At 41.6% G+C, this 8,606-nt stretch overlaps 1 long non-coding RNA gene across 1 annotated transcript; it reads right to left on the minus strand.

The window, feature by feature from the left end:
• Positions 1-478: 478 nt before the first annotated feature.
• LOC131218278 (uncharacterized) lies at positions 479-6,692 on the minus strand. The gene is made up of 3 exons (XR_009157602.1): positions 6,511-6,692; positions 5,913-6,111; positions 479-567 (listed from the first exon to the last, which is right to left on the minus strand). It is a non-coding gene; the product is annotated as an uncharacterized LOC131218278 (long non-coding RNA).
• Between the last annotated feature and the right edge of the window lie 1,914 nt (positions 6,693-8,606).

An 8,606-nucleotide genomic window follows, 5' to 3' on the forward strand; every position in this document is an offset into this window, starting at 1 on the left:
ACACCAGCAATGAGACATGTATAAGTTAAACTATAGAAGCCTTAACAGTGATTCTGCATAATTATCGCAAAAAAAAAACTTTTTCTTTTCAAGAAAGAAAAGGAAAATTCCCATACTGCAAATACTTTATGGTGCATTGGTAGCACCAAATATCATGAAATTTCATTATCAAACAATCTAATTTGGTGCAAAATATCATGATATTTGGTGCAGCCAAACACCTGCTAGAGATATCTTTTTTAATATAATTAAAATTACCTGCTAGAGATATCATGATATTTTCCTTTTCTTTTTTTCAAGACCTAGTTTGTTAACTTTTTAGGAAAAGATACAAAGAAAGATGTCTTTGTGTATGGCAGAATTTTTAACATCACATTCACAACCTGTAACCAAAATCAGGTTGGGCAAAGGATGTAATAGAACTAACAAAAACTAAAAAATGAATGATATAGTTTGAGAAAAAGTCACTAAATTACCTGAAAAATGTTGAGAAAAGAGATAAGCCCTTGAGATGAGATTGAGCACGATCTCACTATCGATTTAGCTCTTTCATTTCTTTTTATACATCTGCACAACAAAAGGTTAGGTATCTATGTAAACACTTTTAGAAAAAGGAATTCATTGGAGAGCCAAATTCAAAGAAACAAAAAGGAATTCATCTATGTGCAATAACAATATTTAAAACCTTATTAACACTTTGAGAAAAAGGAATTCATCAGATCACATTATATTCTTTCTGAGCACTCTACTTAAAAGACCTTATGGTTTTGAGGAAATGCACATTACCTTGAGTTCTCAGTCTGAAATTACAGAATTTACAATAAACTCATGTTTTCAGCATGTACAAGTGGGTCACATGGATTATTAATCCAAACCATTTGTGTTGGGCCCCACTGGAAAGAAAATGTCCCAAAATTCCTCTACGAGACAATCCTAAACTTTCAATTTCTAGCCTAAAAATGGACGGCCAAGAAGAGAAATACAGCAACGATCCACATTCGGCTCAGAAAATGCAAAAACTGGTGGCTAAGATCTTACAATTCCGGCCTTCATGGTGGGGCTGAGCAAAGTAATTGTCTAAATAATTGAACCATGAGTCCCACTAGTACAAATTGAAAACCTTAGTATGTTTGCATATTCCTTGGGTCAAGGATCTTATTATTCCTCATGCATGAAAAGGGTGTTAATCATATTTTACACAGTGCACGTGGTTTGCTGGTGAGCCATGTCAGTTGTACATGATTGAATCAAATCATATCCCCAGTACTAGGACAGATATCAAAGGGGATAAATATGACAAAATGAGCACTTACCCAAAGCAATCCACAATTTCTCAATGCATGTTCTCAATCAACATTGTAATTTCATGATTTTCAAAACAAAGACTGAGAAACCGGAACAGAGTTCAAGAGCATCTCAATGCAAGTTTAAAAATAAGGGAATATGAATGATATCACACAATCAATGTAAAAACGGAGAAGGAAAACCGAACAGCTATCAAGCCTTTGTGATATTTGTAGAGTCACCCCAATCCACAAATGACAGTGGTGAAATACTACGATGAACACCAACACTTTACAAGTGCAGATACTGGGAACTGAGAATTCATTCGACAAAGGCAGGTATTGCTAAAATAGGTTGGTAAATAGTAGTTGACAACTGCTTCAAGTGCACAGGTTTTCAGGTGCACAATGGTTCAGATTAACAAATCCAGTAATATACACACAAATTGCATTGATGAGTAGGACTCAAATTTTGACTCTCTCAAGAGACCTTCATGTAAGACCCGTATCACAATCCGTACCATTCCTTAGCCTTCTGCGGTCCTTCCGGTCGAATTTCGGCAATCTTCGACCTATATTCGACATTTGCGCGCGATCCTAAACTGGGTCCCGCATACAGAAGTCGGCTCGAACCAAAACTTGTATCATAGCGACTGCACCGTTGCCGCGGTTCTAACACCGTGACTTGCGGACCGAACCGATACCCAGGTCAGAAGATGTGGGCTTGCATTCAATTTGAAGAAAACACCGCGCGTTATGAATTTTAAGGGAATCTCTACAAAACGTCCAATCAACCAATCAATCACTCATGTCAAGTACAAGTTAAGTCACTCCATACCCCAAGTACAACAAAGCATACCCTACCCTTACTTCTCTCTTACACAAGCTACCCAAAGTCAACTCTCTCTCTCTCCACCCATCCCTTTCTTACAACACATCACTCCATCCATCACCCATCACACCTCACCCCATCCCTTTTTACCATCACATCTCTCTCTTCCTCATTTCTTAAAAAATCTCTCCAAGCAACAAACTCTCACACGTCCAAGCTTCTCCCTCCTAAATGCCAAGTGTGGCCCACTTTCTCTACTCTCTCATCTCCCATCTCAACCGTTGATCCATCATCTACCACCATCAAAAGAGAAGGCAAGGAGCTGAGGAGATTAAGGGAGTAAGAAGGAGGCCTAGAGATGGGTGATTTACTGTTGATTTTCAATTTGATGGCCCACTTGTGATGGGACCCAATCTAATGTATGTGTTGTAATCATATGAGGGGCCCATAGTGGCGGGGCCCCTCCACTATGCCGATCTCTCTCTCCTTCTCTCTATCTATCTCTCTTACCTTTTCCTTGTTGATGGCCCACCTAATATGTGTGTGTGTGGCCCACCATGAAGCATGCATTCTATCTAGGCCATCCACTGAGTGGTCCACATGGTCGTTCATTTGGACATGCCTGATCAAAGGAAAACACAAACATCGGATTAATCAAATGGGCCACGTTCATGTGGGACCCAACTTGATGTGTTGGCCATGTACAGGTGGGACCAACCACAATGATGTGTTTATATATGCCATCCAGTGTCCCTAGACGCTGGATGTGTTGGTGGTTGACATGGAGTGCGTGTACTGACATGGGTGTGTACTAATAACTAACAAATAAAAAAAAGGAATATTTTAAAGTTTGGGGTGGGCCGCTCATGTGGGCCCCATCTTGATGTATGTATAAAATCCACACCGTCCATTCTATTTTTTAGATCATTTTAGGCGTTGAGCTGAAAAATGAGGCCGATCTAATCATCGGGTGAGCCATAGCGTTGAAAAAAGTGGCCTTACCGTTAAAATCCACCCCAACGTTTCTGTACATCAAAACCTATCTAATATTGGACTCGATGGGATTGTATCAGCCACAGGGACTAATGGCTGGGATGGATTCATCTAAGGTGGGCCCCACCTATCAAAAACCACCAGATTATTGGTTTTCAAATAAAAAAGAAAAGAAAAGAAGGCAACAACACCTGCTGCTGCCGCTGTCAGAGGTGGGCGGACGAACTGGGCCTCACGACCCTAGCTGTGGGCCCCACCGTGATGCGTTTCGAACATCAACTCCGTGCATTTGCTGCGTCCCCTTTAAATTATGAGATATCCTAAAAATCAGTCGTATACGGAACTCAGGTGGGCCATACCATCTAAAATCATGTGAAGACATGCCTAAAACATATAAAATCACTTGGTGGGGCCTACCTAAAATTTGAATGCAGTTGAAACCTGGTCTGAACCCTTAGTCAAGTGGGACGCACATAATGGGTGGGCTGGATTTGTGAACCACATCACGGTGGGCTCCCTGTCCACGTGACCCAATCAACGGATTGGGTGAACAATAAATATCACGATGGGCTACCTGACCGTGTGACCCTATGAATTAGATGGATGGCAAATGAACATTCCAGTGGGCCCCATGGCCACGTGACCCTATCAACAGGTTGTATGGTAAATAAACATTACAGTGGGCCCCAGTTTCTCCCCTAGTCCACGCAACCTTATGAACCGTTTGGTTGGAAAATAAATATTATGGTGGGCCCCAAGAGTTGTCGACGGGTTGGATGGAAAATAAATAACACGGTGGGCCCCCAGTTCCTAGTGACCTTATCAACAGTTAGATGGCAAATAAATATTATGGTGGCCCTTGCCGATTTATATTATATTACATTATAATATGGTATATTATGATATATTATATTATAGTACAATATATATATGGAGGGTGGGCCACGTGTATGGGACCCACCGCTGATTTATGGGTTCCTGTTCCACCATCCAGATGGAATAGTGGCTCATCATGATATGTGAGTAACTCCACCATGATACGTGTATTTCATCAATGCCGTCCATATGTTTTATATTCACGTTGTCCATCTTATATGAGGCCTACCTTGATTTATTTAAGGCCCATTTTTGAGGCCTACCTTGACTTGTATGACGCCCATTATGATGTATGTAAGGCCCATTGTAGTGTGATTCCCCATGGTTTATAGGTTAACCTTTATGGCAAGCTATACCTTGGGAGTAATGATGGTTTGACGTCCACATTGTAAGGATAATATTGGTTAAATGTTCGCATTGTCACTCTCACTAAGGCCCACTGATAGGCCCATAATTATAGTGAGTAGACCGTCTAGGCCCATATCCGTTATGCACAAGCCCATCACCCTTTGACATGTTTAGTATAGATCCATGATTCATGATCATACGCATCATATGTATGTCTGATATGACGAGTGACTGATCATAACATATGCCTTCGGGCGAATTGTTTATAGGCTCCCTGATAGGCGAAGTTGCCCTACATGAGCGCACGGCGCGCGCAGGATTGTTGTATGTTTGGTAGGGTGACTCATGCACTTGCATTTGTATGATCATGATTATTGTATGCCCTAGCGACATCAGGGCCAAAGCCTCCACAGACACATCGTGGGTGGCTGGATTGGATACTGAAAATGTTTGGTTATAGTATGCAGGCGTCATAGATGTCCCTGGGTGAAAATCCTTAAACCCGATTGTACCAGAGGATGAATCCAATGTTGAGACCAAGTGGATACACGAGCACGCGAGGGCCGTATACCAGTAGGCCGCGTCTCCCACTGTGTTGTGGTCGATTAGAAAGGGGTGTGACCTTACCCGCCTGAGTGAGAGGGCTATTTTTAGGTTGAGTTTGACCAACTTGAGAAATCAGTCCGCTATCGACGAGCCGGGCCAGATATTGGTAGGTGAATAGTGAGGTCTCTTCCACTCTCCCAGTTGGGCGTTCAGATAGGGACGGTAAGCTGGCGTAGAGTGTACTAGACCCCGGTGATCATCCAGAATGAGAACTGTACTGATATTTGATATTGTGGATGAGGATTGGCATGCTTGAGCTGCATCTCACATTACATGGTCTTGATATGGCCGATAGCATTCATATCTTGCACCGCATAGCCTTGGTACGACTGATTGCATTCATGTACTCATCAGCATGATTCCATATTACTCTGACCTTACATTTTGAGCACGCTTATATTGCGCACACACTTACACCACCCTCTAAGCTTTCTATAAGCTTATCCACAATTGATGCGTGTAAGTGACACCAGGACACAGCCGTAGCATAGGAGCAGCAGGAGCGTGCAGTCGATCTTTTGGAGTTTTCGTTATTTGCATTATCTTGTATTTCCCTTCAGACGCATTGTACTCAAAAGTTTTTTATCATAGTGGATTTTGTGATGGTGTTCTTATGGTTATTGTTCTTGGATTATGCTTGTAGTTATGCTTATACTGAATCAAAATCATGCTTGAAATCCTCCTTGTAAGATCCCAGGATCGGAACCTGGTATATAGATGCCGGGAGCCGAGAATGGGGTATTACGAAGGTTGTCGGCGCCGGATTCGGCGATTGGGAATTTTGTGAGCCCGGTTTCCGAGTTCGGGGCATGACAATTCGCCTCTCCTTAAAAATTAAATGAAAATTTTATGTGGACAAATCATAGAAATCAGCCATACATACTTAACAACACAATCATCATTTTAAAATAAATCTCAAACATGGGAAAGAGTTATTACTTCTAAAGTCACTAGGATGAATTCTATTTACCTACTTGATTTGTAATCTTTTTTAGGCCCAAGTGTTGCAGTGTTAAGATATTCCACCGTGAGAAGTATAGATTGTGTGAATGGCAGAATGCTCTGGATTGCAAGGCTGATCTGATTTCCAAAAATAGAAATGGCCTTGCTATTAAAATCCATCAAGTTTAGTGATAGCTTCCCCACTATAAGAGCTTCCACTCTAGCATGCACCTGAACACAACTTCCAATATAACAGCTAGATTTTGGGGGGGAAAAATCAAAATAGAGACATCTACACTGACAACAGCTTTCGACTTTCTTAAGAACGTTAAAGAGAACATGAGGCTTGTAAGTCGATCAAGTAACCATTAGACTTCCACCCCACCGCATTTAGAGACCGTTAGCTAGCCTTTATGGGTCCGGTAGTTACCTGTTTCTCAAACAGGTAACTGGGGTGCATTAGCCTAGATTTTGAGCCATGCATTAGCCTAGATTTTAAGATGTATGCCTAACATGGGGTGTAGATCTAATGGACAACTTGGATGACCCTCACACAACACGGTTGGTACTCCTTTCAATAATCAAAACCCACTCCACAGATTTTAGAAACGGAGAGAGAGAGAGACTAACCGATGTCTGGATTTCCTCTCCTTCTCCTTTTTCTTCTTCTTCTTCTTCTTCTTCTCCTTCTTTCGAGTGCTCTCCAAGTCTCTCTCACAGATCAATGGTGGGTTTGGGCGAAAGGGGGTTTTCAAAACCCTAGCGAGAGAGAGAGAGAGAGATTGGGAAACAAAGAGAGGGGAATGGGGGCCAAGAGACAGAGAGAGGGTGAGGGAGTGCAGGAGAACGAGAGAGGGCGAGGGAAAGGGAGAGGCTGAGTGTGTGTGTGTGTGTGTGAGAGAGAGAGAGAGAGAGGGTTTGGGTTTTGGGAAGATAGGCGCAGGCATGAGAGAGAAATGGGGATTTTCATTTGGAGGTGCACGCGTGGGAGGATTATAAGGGATTTGGTTTTGGGGACCGGTGACGGACAGAAAGTGCTTAGATTTGTGAGGCCCACCGTGATGTATGTTACTGATCCACTTTGTCCATTCATTTTAATGGATCATTTTAAGGGTTGATCCAAAAAAGGAGTCATATCGAAGCCATAAGCAAAGTGGAGACCACCGTTCATCCATTTTAAGATATCATTTTAAGTCATGAGCCGTCCATCCATTTTGAGATATCATTTTAAGTCATGAGCCGTCCATCCATTTTGAGATATCATTTTAAGTCATGAGCCAAAGAATGAGGGAGATAAAAATCTGTAGTCGAGACCACCATAGAAAACAGCGGGGAGAGTGATTCCCACTGTCGAAACTATCCTAATGCCCATCGTAATGTTTATTTGAAATCTCCACAACGAGGAGAGTTTGTGAGCCCCACCAGGATGCGTGTCAAACATTTACCCCATTAGTCAGATGCACCATTCCATGGTGGGCCCAGGGATTAAAAATCAAGTCAATCTGTGACATGTGTGGGCCACACCACATATAAAAGTTGAGAGGGGTTACCCTCCATTAAAACATTCATAATTATTTTTTGGGCCCACCGAGATGTGGTTCACAAATCCAACCCATCCATTATGTGTGTGCCGCTTAGATGAGGGGTCATACCAAGTTTCATATGCATCCAAATTTCAAGTGGGGCCCACCAGGTTCCTTTATATGTTTTAGGCATGTCTTCACATGATTTTAGATGGTATGGCCCACCAGAGTTCCGTATACGAATGATTTTTAGGATATCCCATAATTTAAAGAGGACCCATCAAATGCATGGTGTTGATGTTTGACACATCTCATGGTGGGGCCCACACAGCTTGACCTCATGGGGACGATATGGATTAAACACATACATCATGTGGGGCCCACACAGCACCAACCACCAGCCATTGGACGGTATAGGGGGAGTAGCCAATCCATTCCCCTTATTTGTGGTGTGGTCCATTTAATCTTTGGATATGATTCATTTTTTAGATAATTCTATAAAATGATCTCGAAAAATGGATGAATGGTGTGGGTTGATCCCAAATTTTTGGTAAATACAAAACTCAAGTGGACCATGCCACACAAAACAGTGTGGAATAATGATTTCCACTGTTGATACCTTCCTTGGGCCCACGGTTATGTTTATTTGTCATCGAACATGTTCATAATGTTAAACAGATATGAATGAAGGGAAAAAACACAAACATCGGCTCGATCTAAAACTTCTATGAATGTTATTTTAATGGGGGATGTTCAATCCCCACTTTGTCGTCCACTTAAGCCTTGGACCCAAAACAACTAAATTCATAGTAAGAGGAATATATGGTATGAAAGAACACACAATTCCTTTTTTGCTTGCCTTGCACATACAAAAAATAAAGTCCATACAACAGGTTCATTCCACCATGATGATCATGTGAGCCCAAAAAATTAAGTCTAATAATCAGGTGAGGAGAAATGCAGTCTGCTGGTTCTGTTCCACCTTTGGCTGATAAAACTGGCATGAGTTATCCACAGAAGCATAACTTTGGATGCTATAAATGAAATATAGGTAAATGATTTACACGCAATGTTTGGATGCTGTAAATGAAATATAGGTAAATGATTTACAAGCAATGTTTGGATGCTGCAAAATGCCTATAAATAATTTTCAGACTGTAAATCATTTACAGCTTTTAGCTGCATATGGGATCTCTCTGTAAA

Source organism: Magnolia sinica, chromosome 11, assembly GCF_029962835.1.
Source record: "Magnolia sinica isolate HGM2019 chromosome 11, MsV1, whole genome shotgun sequence".
Lineage (NCBI taxonomy): Eukaryota > Viridiplantae > Streptophyta > Magnoliopsida > Magnoliales > Magnoliaceae > Magnolia > Magnolia sinica.